A 16,924-nucleotide genomic window follows, 5' to 3' on the forward strand; every position below is an offset into this window, starting at 1 on the left:
GCTCTGCTGCACGACAATAGGAGACAAGACTTCTTCAATAAAATTAAATGTAACAATTAGCAAATGTCTTGAGAATGATATTTATTGACTCACCATTTGCAGTTTTTGTTCAATTAAGGAGAAGTTTGCCTTCCGTTGATGTATTTTACACCATCGTGTTATTAAATCAAACTCTTAAAAAGGATACTGTAACAGTTTCTATTAGAGGAATGGAAAATGACTATTATAGCCGTTTTTTATCAAATGTACTTGAAACAAAAAGCGATGTTTAGATACACCCAACTGTAAATAAATGTTAATTAAAACAATCAAGATTCAATACAAAACAAAAACGTTCATAGAATGTAAGTTTTAACATAATGACGCTCATAGAAAAAGAAGATAAGTTATTAAGTCTTACATCTCGTGATTCTCCTGCTGCGAGATTAATATGTATAAACATAAATAGTAAGTAAATCATGTCCTATGTAAAATGTTTAAATTTTGTTGTTGTTTTTTCATTGAAATAAAGCTATGTAGCATTGATAGTCTGCATGTATGCCTTTTGAAAGATTTATATTTATAGCTATGTAGAAAATTTCGAAAATATCCATCATGAAAAAAAGCATGAATCAATTAATAAACGTCTCTAAAAATGGAAAACGAGTAAAGTTTTCTCCACGAGGGTTTATTTAATTTATGTAACAATAACTCCTTAAAGGGACGTTTTTCTCGTATTTGGTAATGCTGTTACACTAACAGTCAGTCAATAAATTTTCTTTCCTAAATCCTTATCAACTTTATGCTAAATAATCTTGTTCGGGTCAATATCTCCGCTGTCGTATTCTTTGGTTTTCTGAATTTAGAAATATTGTTGGTCTTTAATTCATCTCTGCAGCGTCTCTCTTATTAACAATTCGTTAAACATGATTAAAACAATTTTGTCTATATGACAACTCGTGCAAGTACCTAAATGACCATTCTGTTTGTATATTGACAGTCTTGTGCACTATTTATTGTTTTGTAAACTAGTTTAGCAAACCCGATATATTACACTTATCTATTGATAACGTTCAGTCATTCCTTGAAAATTCTTTATTCTGAAAATAAGCGATTTTGTTAACGGAAGGAGTCTACTTTTAAACCCAAAGTTTTTTTAACATAGACTATCAGAAAACAACAAGACAATTATTGATTGATTTTGTAAACGCTACATGTCATAGTCTTTTCCCATATAGTTAGATATTCTAACATTACTATCGTTAATGGGCTCCTACGTTTAATTTCTTTTACCAATTCACGTGTTCATTAACTGTTCAGCATGGGGTTTATGGTAGTTATAAGCATGTCAAGTCTAAAGATTAGCGTTTATTGAAATAAGTTAAGCGATAATAAGTCTCTTAAAATGTGAATTTTCGTACCTCATCGTGCACGTGACATGTAACGTTGGCTAATGTAAAACTGCAGGTTCAGCAAAAAATTAGTGAATGTAATTAAATGGAGACATGTTTTAACACCTTGCGGCTTATGACAGCATAAGTTCTCCAATGGACATGATCAATGATGAAAAATTAAAATCACGGCTATCTTCCTTATACAACTTATACAATATAAATATTCGTTCGTGTTATGTGTGCATCGTACATTTTTTCAAATATATGATAACACTTAACTTGTGCTTTTGATGACTTAAGTTACTATAGTTATTGCATCAATAAGGAGTGATTGCTCTTCTTTCAATGTCATTGATAAAGGTTAATGTTGGGCTTGTTACGGACATATAGTGCGTTTGTTTGTGGGCATCATGTTTGAATCATAGCGGGCTAGAACATTATGATTTATATAAAAATTTGCACGTTTATTAATAATTGATTTGAATCTAAAATAATCTTTCTAAATATAGTTTCTATTATTCTTGGACTTACATCTTTAAAGATATACTTATTTAAAAGTGATTTTAATTAATGTGATATTGTTTAGGTTGTTGAAGTTGGGGTGTCTTTCACGAGTTCCTCTTTTTGAAATAATTTTAGTAATTTACATGTCAAAATATTAGACAAAATTAATGAAAAGGAACTCATTTTCTGTTTCCCATCAAATGTTCAAATCAAAACAAATGATGAAACCCTAGATATGTAACAGAACTAATTCATTACACCTGTAACTATTTCTGCCAAAATTTCAAATATGTCATTTGATATTTTGTAAACACGTTTTGGCTAATAGTAACGTTTCTTATAATCATATTCTTTCTGCATGAAAATAAGTTAATTAACTTCATAAGTCGTGTTTCTAGAAACAGTAAATTATTAAAAGACGAAGCTATAACTAATGTATATAAATTTATTCAAGAAAATTACGCTGTGTTCCAGTGATACGAAAAACATTAAAAACTTATTAATGATTAGGTAAGGTAGCATGCTTATTTTCAAATGTTTACAAACTGCAGTGTAAAGAAAGGACCCAATGCCTTAAGTACGTATTTTATTCAGGCATAGGGACAAAAAATAAGTTAAATTACATATTTATAGCACTCAAAAAAGCCTAGTTGCAAAACAATTCAACATAATAGTTTTTTTATTTCGAGTATTATATTTGGTTTAAACAATAAGTAGCTTTTCTGAAAAAGAACAACCTTAGAGTGTGTATTTGTCTAGCATAAAACCATTGTCGTCATTTCACAAAAATATCTCGCAAGCTACAAAAGCTTTTTATAGCTTGATTTGAAAAGAGAAATTCTTTTTCATCTTATTTGTTTGACATTTATAAATGACACATTAATCCTGACTCAAGCGGGACAAAAGTTAAAATCTAATGTATTTCTGTATATCGTCTATTTATTATATTATTGGAGTTAATGTACAAAATAACTTCGTGATTGGGGCATTGAATATAATAACCACCAGTAAACTTAACTGCCTAAATGAGTTCCTTTTTAATATTGAGTTCTGTCACTTAGCCGTTAACAAAAAGAAACCTTGCTGTTTTTTAACAAAGTTCTTACATACAAAAATCTCTCGATTGATTTATTTAAACGTATACGCCCCCAATATATCTAATTTATTCTTAACTTGCATGAAGGTACTGGAAATATTAATATTTAAAAGGAAATTGCCTCGAAGGTAGCAATGCCTTTTAAAGACGTATATCCGGAAAATTTTAATTATTTTTGAATCATAATCTATTTTTTTCTTTTTCATGACATTTTACAAATTCTTTAATAACGTTCAAGTCTATTTTTACATAATTCTCAAGAAATCTGCCAGACCAAAATCACATCTGACATTCTTTAGGTTCCCTGATGTAATGAAATACATTACTTTTAAGTCAGGAAAATACTTAATAATAGAAAATATGTTTCCTAAAGTAGATGTGACACAATTACCTGTTTAAAACAAAATACACAACTAAAACAAATAACGGAGTGGTAGAGAATTAATAAATGAAAATATACTCTACAGATATCAAACAATTTTAAATTTATCAAAGAGTCTATCCAGGCATCTTGCATTTAACCTTGATATATCACCCGATAGTTGTTCTTTCAATTTTATACACATTGAAACAATAATAACAAAATCTTATTTTACAGCCATTTAATGACTGACATGAATTACACAAAAAAAACATATGATTCTATACAAAGATAGAAAGGAAATATAAAGGAATCAATTTTCAGTCCATCTTGACATTAACGAATAGATAGTGAGCTTAATCAAAACTTATGTATTCAATTTTATTTTGTATGTTCTTGCGAAACATACATTCATGCAAGCTCCAAAATTCACATATTAACCAAGAGAGAGAGAGTTAGCGTCTTGTTTTACAATACATTGCATTTTAACGCTCGATTACAATTTCCTTTTTTCATTAAACAACGTTATCTCATCTAAAGCAGTGTAAATGACAAATGACATGAAAGTTGTCTAAGCAACTACCGGCCTTTCAATACAATGAACAAGGCAAGTCTTGACAGGCGGGGAATCTGGAAATAAAATGGAATTCATTATATATATTATCCTTACCTTGTTCTGCAAATATAACTCACTTTCAACAGACGTCATACGTATTTTGTGACATTATCACATTTATTCAACCAAATATTTTAAAAATGCAACACAAATGGGTTAAATTATAGCAAGATATAATGTTATGTCACAAACATCCGGTCATAAATTGTTAATTACATTAATGCCGTTCTTGATTATCTATTCATTACAAGATGTTTTAAATACGTATTGTAAAACCCTTTCAATATGTTTGACATTCATTTTTATATATGCTTTGCTTACTTCATCAATATTTAATTTAGTGTTATTGTATTGAATTTAAGTGTATTGGACTCTATTGAACATAGTGTTTGAGTTGCGAATGCTATATTTGTTAATGTTGGGAAAAAAGAGTCGTTTTTCATCATTTTTATTAAAAATCAGTCGAGTTTATCTTTGATCATATTGCAGGGTTTTACAAAATCATTTTACCTGGGAGTGGCGACAACAGTTACTGTTTACTTAATCATGTTATTATAAAGCAGATTTATGGAACTAAATATTGCTGGACGATTTAGAATTGAAACATTCTTTACTATATGTATTCATTTTCTTAAATGTTTTTATGTTTTAAATTAATTATATTTTTCATTATGTAGATTTTGAATGATTCCTGAAAATAAAGTAATGATTTTTATTTACGCGTTGTCATAAATGATCATGCAAACCTATTGTTAAATATATATTTTGTTTAACAATTTGTCAATACAAATACTGTTGAAAGGATTTATATAATTTTAAAGCTAAATAGTTTTGTATTTCGTCCGGTGTAATTGAAAGAGTAAAGATCCAACGCTGTTACCTGTTAATAGAAATGAACTCCCATTTTATCATTTATAAAAATAAATCATTTTAGTGTAACCCTATATGTATATTATGTCTTAACAACATTATAAAACTAAGCAGGCATTACTTTTTTCGTTTTAATTATTTCAAGGACACTATAACACTTAAGAATAAAATTATGCGTTAGAATGCAGCCACACTTTGTTATACATTATGTACTTCGAAAGAGATTTTTACTAAGATGACTTATTGTTCACATCTAATCTAATCCCACTTTCTTATTAAATTTTATCATTTATGACTAGAATTTGAACTTATATATATGACAAGAGGCCGCGGTGACTGTCAAATGCACAGATTTTGTCTGGCATATATATCCGCCACCTTTGATTTTCCCCGATTTAATCAATTTGATTATTCACATTAATGTCAGGAACATATATTATGATATGCGAAGTGATTGTTATCGAATCGAACTTATCCTGCGAACGACATTGTTATAATATCTTTGAGTGAGGGTGAAAATTAATACGGATTATAACAAATAAACGCTCTATTAAGAGAGTGGTATATAGAATTATGACATAGAAACAATATCTGGAATCATAAAAACATATTTAACGTTTCTTTCAATGCATCTAGAATTAATAATGTCTTCAAACATTTCATTGCATGATTTTTAACAAATCTTAACTAATTTTGATAACATTTTTTTCAAAGGAATTTATTGAATAAAAAATATTTATAAAACTAGACAATAAAACAATTATTTGATGCATCATAAAATGATATTAGAATTAAATTTCAGAAAAAAAAAACGTTTGACTTTACTTTATAAATGCTTAATGAAAACAAATGTTGTCCCATCTTTAGGTTAGTGTATGACACAGAATAACACCAGTTAACTACCAGACTAATCTCTCTGTGATGACTGAGCTCTTGACAGGTGGACTTTCTGAAATAATACATTTTTGTTCCATCATACCTCTTTTACTTCATATTAAGCTTAGCCTAGTTGTAAAGAAAACGTGTAGCTTGTTGGAATCAGTACATATTATTAAACATAGCAACAAAATAGTCACGGAATAATTATATATGAGTGATGTTAGCAAATGTGAGATACGATATTACAAAATTATCTAAAAAATCAGCAGATAATTCAATTGATCTAGAACAAAGTGTTGTTTTTTGTTGTTGTTTTATTTTTTCATTATATAAATGTTCATACTCAATCGCTTCGAAATGTATCACCGTTATTTTCAAGCAATCCTCTATAAACAAAATTTCCATGAGATAAATTTCTATTGTTTTGATCAATATTTGAATTACTAAATAAAATGTGTCCATTTAATACCAATGCACTTTAAACAGGCGACAAACTGACAAAACTATAATGCTTAACAAAGAACCAGGCAATCGAATCGTTTTTCATGTGAAAAAAACGCCTTTGTTTGCAGTTTTATAATTATAATAAAAGATGAATGGACCTAACGTTCCTTTAATCTAATATCAAAATGTTTCTTTTAAATCATATATTTAATGCATCGGATATGTTGTCTGCTTCCGGTAGATTATTGTCTTAATGGATTCGTTCTGTAAGTGTGTATTTATGGGATATAATATACTTGGTTTCTATTGACAATTATCCAAACTGAATTCAGTATATTCAAAGCCAACTACATTAAATATCACACAAATTTCCTACGGTATCACTCGTCTGTGACTGTAAAATGGACATTTTAAATGAGATGAAAAATCACAAAAACATTTAACTGCAGTGTGCATAGCTCAAAGAAGTGAGCAATGTTAAAGTCTTTTGGGCTTTTTAATTTTGGCACTAACTTTTACAAACTGATAAATTCTAAGTTAGCTTGACAGTATACTTTCTATGAATCTAATGTAACAATTAGTACAAATTTAAAAGAAAAGAGATATCCGAGAATTAGTTTTTCTTTAAATATTAACCATTTACATTCTAATCAATTTATATAAATGTATCGAACATTCACCAAATCATACGCTCAGTATGAAAACAAACAAACAAATGTTATTTTCATAAGCTGAAAAAGGTCTTCATTGTTCACACTGAACACGAAAAGACCACCGTTCATCTGTTTCATTTAAGAACTGTAAATGCTACTTTTGATGATATTACATTTTAGACATGTGCAATACTGTGACAGGTGTATTTTTATGTCAGATTTAGCAGTCACTGAAATGTACGAACACAATGCAGTCAAGAAGTTTTATGTACTATGTATGGCATGATAACATAAGCGATTTTATCAATTTAAGGCTTGTTCAATACGAGTCCCGATCCGGATCCCCGTATTTTATTCCTTTAGTCGAAAATGACTTTCGTCATAACACGTAACAATATAAGAAATATAATTATAATTTATAGTATCTTTCGTTTCTTTTCTGACAACAAACTTAATTAATATAAAAACAAGTCACACGAGCACAAACATTTACAAGTTATTATTGACTACAAATGCATTTGGTGCATATCATAATTTTTTACGACATAACCAGAATCGACGTAAAAGCCGTACAGGCGTTAAACGCGAGTCTGTAAGCGGTAAAGTATGATAAAATATAGAAACAATTTTTACTATAAATAAGGCTAATTCTGTTTGTAACCTCCAATATCGTTCTAACAGTACGCAGGTATTCTTTGTGTTCAAAATATGTATATTTTGTCCTGTCTGTGAAATGGTCAGATAAATTCGATATAACCACGAGTTTTTATAAAACTTGTGACATAATCTGAGTTCCAATCAATTATTTCTCACGATAACTAGTCATACATTTCAATTACAAAACATAATTACTGCATCATATATAAACTCTTTCCGTTCAATAGCTGTTATTGATAGCCGCTTGAAAATACTCCCTGTCAAACTGTTGTGTTTTGGTGATGATTTTCCTTTCCGAATTAAATTATCTGTTGATTATTGTAATACATCTTGTCAATCAATGTACAGCTATCTATTGATATTGTACGGGTGTCATAATAGCATATTAAGATCGGGAAAAGATGAAATAAAACTTGTATATCCGTATTTTAAACTCGATTATTAGATCATGTTGCTTTGAAAGAAAGGCAAATTCAATATACCAGTTTCCATTGCACGATATTTCGCAATTTTCCATTATTGTTCATGAATAGGTCTCAATCAAACCGATTCTGCAATTGTTGTGTAATTTTGATGTTAACATTACGTATGAGATACTTCCCCTATTTGATATTTCTGTTTTCTTGGCGTTTCCATTAGATTAGTTGGTGCATTAAATGATTTTGTTCGTTCCGAAGGCACAGGATGACAAAATTTTTAACCAGGCTTCATAACAAAACGGTTTCCCTTTATTTAGTTTTATATCGTATTTTAAATCAACAACTTAAAAACACTGTATCGGCATATTTATAAATTTAGAGACATTGCAAATTAAATACATTGTTATTTATTTATTATTTAATGTTTCGCACGGTGAGACTTTCAAATATTTTAATTATTCGGACATTTGACTGAAATTAACTATATGTACTTTATCGGGTTAAATACAATTTCAAATATTAAATTTACGATACACTTTGAATTCCAGATGAAATTTATTCACATTTATTTCGATACACAGAGTATAAACCTGCTTGCAAATTTAAACCATGTGTGAACATTTATTGCCTTGAGATGTTTTATACCTCGACATAGGCATTGACTCATTGTTTTGTGCTAAAGTATTTCAATTATATACTTCTACAAATTGTTACATTTGACAACATACAAAGACATTAAATCATGTGTTTGAATTTGAGGATTTGAAATATATAAGGTATTATATAATTAAAAGGAACTAACGACATATTTATCATTTCGTTCCGTGAAAGCAACTTCTTGTAAATATGTAACTGTGATATATTCTTTACTGATCAGTATCCGGACAATTTTAAAATGGCTTCTTTTAGCCAACGTGTACGCTAACCTGAAACGATGCTTCAGTTTTATTATACTAATCTCCCTCAATTACACACATTTTAAAGATAATGTAAGAACAGCTTGTTTAACGTTATAATTGTGTAATATTAGTTTATTAAAATAAATTAGCAGATTTCCGTACATAATGTTCCGTGTATTTCTAAATCTAACGGTAGATTAGAAATATCTCTCCCATTAATATCAAGATAAAAGCTCTGACGTAGACATTCTTAGACATTAAAAATGTGGTAGCAATCAAAGACGACAAAGTGTGTCATTATAAGAGTAAAGTGACAAAAGAACATCTATAAAAACTGCAACGTGTAGGTTCTACTGTCCGATTCTGGTAGTATTTAACAGTGGAAACAATATTATCGACGTATTCCCCCAAACGACACCCAAAGGACAAATAAAAGCAGTTACGAAAATCATCATTTTTCATATTCCAGTTACTGTTCTTTCGTGACAAATTGCACGAGATATTGGCATTTAGTTAAGTAATATAATTTTAGAATTATACAGTATATAAACTTTTTCTTTGTAACATATTTGGCAGAACTGATTTATACATGCATGGTAGTGCATAGTATTTGTCTAAGCTGCACAACTACTTTGTACTTTGTTTGTTTCAGAAATGCAAAAATGGCATTTTAACAAGCAAAATCCCACTGCTTATTGTGAAAAATCATTTCTAACGTGTTGCGCCTGAACTAAACGTGTTTTAGCTACTTATTTAACAGTATGAAATTAGGCACAATTCAATTTTTAAGGCTATTTGGACACATTCAATTTTGCTTCCCTTGCTTCTCACTTTGTTATTTTTCTTGTCTTTTAGGAGTATTGCTTTGGTTATCTTAAGTGTTAAGAGAAAATAAAATACAGGCGTATGAGATGTTACACCTTTTGTGATAAACTGATTCAATGAGAAAATAATTTGACCTCGATTGTTAATCAACCTGCTTAAAACTTCTGAAAATGCGATTGAATTTGAATATTGATTTTGATGTATTTACACAGATATTATTTTGGTTTTATTTATTTTTATTTGTGTGTGCGTGTGCGTGTGTGTGTGTGTTTTGCACTTTAAAATCTCAAAAAATAAAGGATCAATGTAACTGTGTTAATGAATCCATGTCCTGTCTCGTGACAATCATTGAAGTGTAACTGTACATGTATATTATTTCTTAACATTCTAAAACTAAGCAATCATTGATTATTCGTTTAATTAATTACACAAGGATAATAAAATGCTAAATTTAATATTTACAAAATTACCCAAACACCAATGACTTATTGTTTAATGATTCAATTTTGATAGCGTTGCTAAGCTGATAATATTTTTAAAACAATTAAATGTTTGATAAAATGCAAACACGGACAGTAAATGGCCTTCAGTTGTTTTAGTAGAAAAACGTGTTACATAGTAAAGACAATTCGGTCTGGTAGTCATGTGCAGTTTCTATGTTTTTCTATAAATAAGCATTCATTTGTCCGCCTTGCTAATTCATCAATGCATTTTTTAACATCGGAAAGTAGCTTTTCATTTTTAATGTAGCATGTTGGCATAACACATGCACAACTTTGCCTTAAAACAAAAAAGATGGTGTCTAAATTGACTTATAAATGACAAATATTTACAGGGATATAAAGGTTTCTTTTAGATTATTGTTAATTTTACCGTTGTTTTAGTTTTTCGTGCACATGAACTATGTTTATTTCTTTAATGCAACTAGCTCAGTACTTAAAAGGACAAACTACTCAGATGGAGGTGAAATACGGTAAAAAGCTTGGACATAAAGTGTCTTTCTAAAAAAAAAATAGAATAAGAAAAACCTTTTAAATTAATATATAGAGCTTCACGTTATTGATTATGTGTCCCTGGGTGTATGACAAACTAAATCCACAAAAAACAATGTATTCATTCTCTGAACGATACAACAGTTTTGACAAAGCATATTCTCCCTTGAGATGAAAACTTCTTAAAGTGACATTATGCCCATTCAAGGGTATGTACAGTAAGTTAACAGGTGAAAGTCAAAATAAGTTTTTATATTGCCATAATTCATTTTAATTTGATAATCTACTTTACATAAACAATAAATAGCCCCTGGATCGAAACTAAATTTTCGTAAATTTCAATTAGAACTTACCTGAAACGTTCAGTTTATAAAAAGAGTGGGGCAGTCTTTTTCTATTTTAGGCAGATTTTAAATTTTACCATAAACATTTTCCAAAATAAACTGATGGTCAAACACCGTTTTTACAGTCAATGTTTTGAAATAAAAAGTCAAGTCAGCTCAACTTGAGTATCAAAATATGAGCATAATGTCACTTTAAATAACCTATTTGTCCTTAGACTCGACAATACATGTATTGTATAACCGTCTGAGCTGCCTTTTATATCCTTTAAAAGGGTTTCTTATATTTCGCTCCCTTAATCCAAACTATACTGTAACAATTTGTTATCTAAAGTCCATTTTCAAAATAAAAAAGAAAGTTTGATTTATATTTTTATCTCAGGTACTCTCATAACAGGTTTTTTTGTTATTGCACTTGCTTATATTGTTCATTGTTTTGTTTTTATTTCAGAACTATGAGGACCATTTTCACGCAATTCGGTATGTTTCCTATGAGTGTTATCTTCCCGAGTTGTGTGACGCTGTCATTCAGGTTAATCATCACAATGAATCATACATGTATAATATATTTTGAAGATTTTCCAACAGAATGATTAATATTTGCCAAATTGACCCAAGATTGAGTGGTTAACACATTATGGTGGGATATGTGCTGGCACTAAAAGTATCAAAAACGAGAATTAATAGCAGAGACATAACTGCGATTATTTTGTTAATACGTGTTCTTTTGTCTTTTGTTTGTGTGTGTATTTTTTCTTTGTTGTTGTTGTTGTCATGTTTTTATGCAACACAACACAGGAATAGGCTACACATGTTGCTACATTAATCATTGATACAGTGACTACAAAATAGAGAAGAAAAGCAGGACCCGTAAAGAAAGGAAAACACTGCAGAGTTGTAAATACAAATCTTACTTCCTTGTTGTTTTGAATTTATATTTTGTCTTACGAATAACACTATTTAACAATAAGCTTGAAGAATTTTAACAACGATGTCGCTTCTTCTGTTTCGGGTTCTGCTGTATTGCATATGCTTATTGTTGTTAGATAATTGAAACCAAACATTATGACTGTTTTATTTTTATTCAATTTCCTTCTTTGCTCTGAATGGATGTCTCAAAAGAAAAATCAATGTTACCTTTAAAATGCGTTACAGATTAACATCATTGCGAGGTCATAAAGTTGTGGACACTATTATAACACTTAAGGATAAAATTATGCAATAGAGTGCAACTGCCTATCAAAAACAATGTACCCACCGTACTTCGAATGAGATTTGTACTAAGATGACTACTTTTTCACATCTGATCTAAAACTTCTTTCTAACTTATTTACCATTTATGACTAGACTTTGTACTTATACAGTCATATATGTCAAGAGTTCGTAGTGTCTGTCAGGCGCACAGTTTTTGTCTAGCATATATTTCCGCCACCTTTGATAGTCCCTGATTAAATTAATTTGATCATTCACATACATGCCAAGAACATGAATTATGATATGAAAAGTGATTGTTATCGTATTGCACTAATGCTGTCTACGACACAGTAATAATGACTTGGATTGAGAGTGAAAATTAATACGAAATATAACAAATAAATGCGCTATAGAGATAGGGGTACAGAGTGCAATATAAAAAGTGGTAGAGAATGCAATATAACAAAGCATAATAACATTTTGTTTCAAGGGAATTTAATAAATAAAAGATAATTATAAAACAGATATATCATATTGTTAGATTTAGCTGTAACTGAAATATACGAACACAATACAGATTACTATGTTTTGTATTATAACATAAGTGACTCTATCAGTTTAAGGTGTGTTAAATATGGATCCCGATCCGGATCTCTGTATTCTATTCCTTTAGTCGGAAATGACTGCACTTTTGTCACAACACAGAAAAAATATAAAAAATATATAACAATTATTAAATTTGTCTTTCGTTATTTTATCTGACAACAAACGTGATCAATATAGAAACAAGTCACAGAAATACAAAGGTTTACTAGTTATTTTTAAAAATAAACGCGTTCGGTGCATATCATAATTTTATTTAAAATAACCGGAAACGACATAAAAGCGGTACACGCGTTAAAAGCGAGTCTGGAGGCGGTAAAAATACGTATAATAAAAAGCGGAAACCTTTTTTCATTAAATAATGCTCATTAATTTTGTAACCTCGAATATCGTTCTAACAATACATGATTATTCTTTGCGGCCAATAAATATATATATATATATATATATATATATATATATTGTCCAATCAGTGGTCAAACAATTTCTATATATAACCATGATGCTTTTTTCATAAAACTTGTGACATAATCTTAGTTTCCATCAATTATTTCTCACGATAACTAGTCATACATTCCAATTACAAACATAATTACTGCCTCATATATCAACTCTATCCTATCAATAGTCGTTATTGATAACCGCTTGAAAATACTCCCTGTTGAGAAATCAAATCTAACTGTTGTGTTTTGGTGATGATTTTCTTTATCGAATGAAATTATCTGTTGATTATTGTAATACATCTTGTCAATCAATGTACAGCTATCTATTGATCATAATAGCATATTAAGATCGGGAAAAGATTAAATAAAACGTGTATATCCGTATTTTAAACTCGATTATTATATCATGTTGCTTTGAAAGAAATGCAGTTCAATATACCAGTTTCCATTGCACGGTAGTTTGCAATTTTGCTATTATTGATCATGAATAGACTCAATCAAACCAAGTATGCAGATGTTGCGAAATTTTAATGTTCAATTACTGATAAGATATTTCCCCTTTTTGATATTTCCTGTTTTCTTGGCTTTTCCCTTAGATAAGTTGGTTTATTATGTTCATTTCAAAGGCACAGGACTACAAAATTTTTAACTTGGCTTCATAATAAAACTGTTTCACTTGATTTATTTTTATATCGCATTTCAAATGGACAATATTAAGAAGTCTTCTTCAGTAACTGAAAAAATCTATATTTTCCCATCTATAAATTTAGAGAGTTTGCAAATTAATATATATATTTATTATATAATTTTTCGCACGTTGAGACTTTCAAATATTATAATTAGGCGGACATTTGTGTGAAATTAACTACTTTACGATGTTACACAGAATTGAAATAATTAAAGGTACGATAAATTTTGAATTCAATAAAATTTTGAATTCCAGATGAAATTTATTTATCCCTTACTTTTTTTCAAAATTTATTTCGATATACAGAGTGTTAACCTGCTTGCAAGTATAAACCATGTATCAACATTTATTGTCTAGAGATGTTTTATCTTTCGACATAGGCATTGAAACATTTTTGTGCTTAAGTATTTAAAATATATACTTTTCCAAATTGTTACATTTGGCAACATACAAAGAAATTAAATTATGGGTTTGAAATCTATATTATTTAATTTAATCGAACTAAAGACATATTGATCATTTCGTTTCATGAAAATCTTTTTCTTTTTGTAAATATGTCGGATTTATTCTTTACTGATCAATATCAGGACAATTTTAAAATGTCTTCTTTTAGACAACGTGTACGCTAACCTGAAACGATGACAACGGTTTTATTAAACTAATTTCCCTTAATTAATTACACACAATTTAAAGCTAGAGTAAGGAAAGCTTGTTTAACGTTACAATTGTGTAATATTTAATAATTACTGTAACTGTAGTTTAAAAAAATCAATCTCGATAAAAACTGAGACGTAGACATGTTTGGACATTAAAAATGTGGGAAGCAATTGGAGACAAAGCCTGTCATTATAAGTATTAAAAGACAAAATAACATCTATGAAAGGTGTAACGTGTAGGATAGCTGTCCAATTATTGTGCAAGCATTTAATCATTATTTGACAGTGGAAACCATATTATCAATACCCATCCTGACAACACCCAAAAGACAAATAAATAACAGTTACTAAAATCATCATTTTTCATATACCAGTTACTGCTCTGTCGTGACAACTGCTTGAGATATTGACATTTAGTTAAGTTAGTAAAGCAATATAACGTTAGAATTTATATAAACATTTACATTCTTGTATATTTTGTAGAACTGATATCAACAAACAAGGTCGTGCATCATAGTATTGTCTTAGTCGCAAAACTATTTTGTACTTTGTTTGTTTCAGAAATGCAAAAATGGCATTTTAACAAGCAAAGCCCCAGAACTGCTTATTTAGTAAAATCATTTCTAAAGGGTGGCGCCTGAATAATACTTGTTTTAGCTCAATTTAACAGTATGAAACAAGGCACAATTCAATTTTCAGGCTATTTAGACGCATTGGCTTCCCTTGCTTCTCACTTTTGTTACTTTTCTTGTTTTTTTAGAATTATTGTTTCGATTATGTGTTTAGAAAGAATAAAATACAGGCGTATGAGATGTTACACATTCCATTGTTAATGATAAACTGATTGAATAAAAACAATACGGTAAAATTTGATCTCGATAGTTTATGAACCTGCTTAAAACTTCTGAAAACACGATTGAATTAAAACATTGATATTGATGTATTTACTCATATAATTTTTGTTTTTTGTTTTATCTTTGTTCCACTTTAATATTTCTGTTTTACAAAATCTCAAAAAATAAAGGATCAATGTGACCGTGTCAATGTATCTTTTCCTGTCGCACGACAATAGGATGCAAGTCTTCCTCAATGCAATTAAATGTAACAATTAGTAAATGTCTTGTGAATGAGCTTTATTGACACACCATTTGCATTTTTTTGTTCAATTAAGCAGAAGTTTTTTTTTGCCTTCCGTTGATGTAGTTTAACACCATCCGGTTATAAAAAACAATACTGTAACAGTTTCTTTCGGAGGAAAGGAGAATTAGTATTAACATTGTTGGCATCAATGTAGTTGAAACAAAAGCTTCAATTCAACGTACTGTAAATATAATTATGTTAAAACAATCAAAAATAAAGACAAATAATCTAAGTTTATAACAAATTAACACTTAGATAAATGAAGACATTTTTTTAGTCTGACAGCTCGTGGTTCTACGTTTGAGATCTTAATTTGTATAAACATATATAGTAAGTAAATTATGTCTTATTTCAAATATTTGAAAGTTTTATTTGTTTTTTCTTGGTTGAATTAAAGCTATGTAGCTTTGATAGTCTGCATGTATGCCTTTTCAAAGATTTATATTTATAGCTATATAGAATATTTATAATATTTCGAAAAAAGACATCCTGAAAAACAAAATGCCATGAATCAATTAAATAAAACATCTCTCAAAATTGGAAACGAGTAAAGTTTTCTCCCCGAGGGTTTATTTAATTGTTGTATCAATTACTATAAACTCCTTTACAGGATTTTTGTCTAGTTTTTGGTAATGCTGTTCACTGCGAAAAAGACATGGATATACGGAAGTGTACGGAATTCCGTATATCATTAATATACGTGTAAGAATACGGGAAACTTGAAATACGGAGATGTACGGGAACGTATATTATATCAGTCCGTATATGACTAGTATACGAACTCCGTACACTCGTAATATACGGGAATTTTGATATACGAAGTCCGTATTTTACTAATATACGGACTTTTTATGACAAGTCCGTATATTACTAAAATACGAAATTCCGTATTCGTGCAAATACGGATTCTGTATATAGAAATAGCGAATGATACTGTCAGTGCTCAGAACGTGTAAGACATCCACCTGTAGCATGCAGACGCGGTATTCTAGCTCAATACCGCTGTGTAATAGCGAATACTTTACAATTGCGATTGACGATTAGATAGTACGTTTTTGTATTTTGCATCTATGGTGAATCATGTTATTTTGTAATTTCTTTTTCATTATCATTATTTTTTATAATGATGAGCCAAACAAATGAAAGTGATAAATTTGAAATTGTGATTTTCAAAACATGAATTAATTATATTAAAATCGTGAATCTGTGAAGCTGAAATCGTGAAAGTTAAAATAATTGTGAAATCACGAAGATAAATTCGGGATTGTCCA

This window comes from Ruditapes philippinarum, unplaced genomic scaffold (assembly GCF_026571515.1).
Source record: "Ruditapes philippinarum isolate M1 unplaced genomic scaffold, ASM2657151v2 ctg2503_1_1_1_1, whole genome shotgun sequence".
NCBI lineage: Eukaryota > Metazoa > Mollusca > Bivalvia > Venerida > Veneridae > Ruditapes > Ruditapes philippinarum.